We start from the raw sequence: 1,780 nt of genomic DNA, 5'->3' as shown, positions 1-1,780 counted from the left end.
TAATATCATATGATGTATTTTCTATTTTGCATACACCATGAGGAGTGATGATTCAAGACTAGAAAAGAAAAGACGCATGGAAGCAATCAGGCAACCAATGGGTGGTACTTTGATCTCATCTCACATATTTCATTATGTGAGTTTTTAATACATGTCATTTTATTATTATTTATATATACTTGCCCTATCTCTGTATTACCGCTTCAAGAAATTACCGTATCTCATATCATCGTATCTCTCCTTCATAGCTTCCAGTAGCTACGGAAGCAGAAAGAGATGCGACATACATCGTGCACGTGCACGCTTCTCGATTAGTTAGGGCATCTCCAATATTGACCCGTAAATTTTCTCCGGCATCCGCTCACGGATAGGGAAGCAGTCCACGGGCATGGATGGTGGAGCCGGCCATCCAATGCTATCTTGTATATGTCCGCCAGTAAAAGGCAATCTCAAATTCAAATAAAAGTTTGATCCATAGCGTATGTCGGATCACACCAGTGACGAATCACATGCCTGATCACAACCAAAAAGAGTCAAGTATGCTTAAGTTTTTTACTTGCCCATTAGAAAAGAATATCAATCCGTCATTCCATGCAAAAATGGAGATTTTCTACCCTGCCGGATCGACAATCCGAGCCTCCACGCTCAAGGTGCCATCGCCGCCGCGCATGAAGTCTCCGCCTCCGCCTCCTTCTCCTCCTCCTTATCTGCCGCCTCCAACTCATCTTTCTGCTGCTGCAACATCTTGTAGCGGACAGCTTGCACGATCATCCTTGTGTCGACATCCGAAGATCCAACATTCAATGACAACATCTTGGCATCATCCGCATCGGCTGCGATCTTCACCTTCTTTTCCTCGAGCAGCGTCTTCTTCTCCTCGAGCATGACTTTCTTCTCTTCGATCATGGCCCTCTTCTTTTCGAGCGCTAGATTCTTCTCGATCACCTCCATCAATAGTTTGAACCTCTCCGCCTTTTTCCCCCTTGATGTCTGAGCGCTTGACATATGCCTCCTCCTTCTTGGACAAGATGTCCTCAAACTTCTTTGTCATTTTGACCGCCGCACCTTCTCGCTTCGCCCTCTCCTACTCCCACTTCTTTCCCCGAAACCTTCTTGGGTGGTTCTTTTGTTGGATCGGTTGGGTCACTAGTTTCTTCCTCGGTGGCTTGGGCGGCAGTCTTGGCTATTTATACATTCGGCCAATGATGAACAAAATTATGCACATCCGGCCATTGATCAACAAACTATGCATATCCGGCCAATGATCAACAAAACTATGCATATCTGGCTAGTGATCAGCAAAACTATGCATATTCGATCAATGATCAACAAAACTATGCATACCCGGCCACAAAACTATGCATATCCAGCTAGTGATCAATAAAACTATGCGTATCTGGTTAGTGATCAACAAAATTATGCATATCTGGTTGGTGATAAATAAAATTATGCATATTTGGCTAGTGATCAACAAAACTATGTATATCCGGCCAAATGAACTTACTTGCTCGATGATTTGTGCACCACTAGGCCACCGTGCGATGAAATGTGCTAAGTGGCCGCAATACTTCGACACGGCCTCTTGGATGGTGTACCATCGATGGTGAGGGACTTTGATTCATGATTGCGGATGACGCGCGAAATGCTTGTGTTCATGAAACCATGTGTGAATGTTGGCCCAAAAAGTTGTGTTCTTTTGCTCCAAGTCATGGATCAGATCGAAGCTAGTAGCCAACCATGCATCGCACAACAGCTCATCATCCCGCATGTCAAAGCTTTC

Source organism: Triticum dicoccoides, chromosome 6A (genome assembly GCF_002162155.2).
Source record: "Triticum dicoccoides isolate Atlit2015 ecotype Zavitan chromosome 6A, WEW_v2.0, whole genome shotgun sequence".
Classification (NCBI taxonomy): Eukaryota; Viridiplantae; Streptophyta; class Magnoliopsida; order Poales; family Poaceae; genus Triticum; species Triticum dicoccoides.
This window is presented reverse-complemented; position numbering follows the sequence as displayed.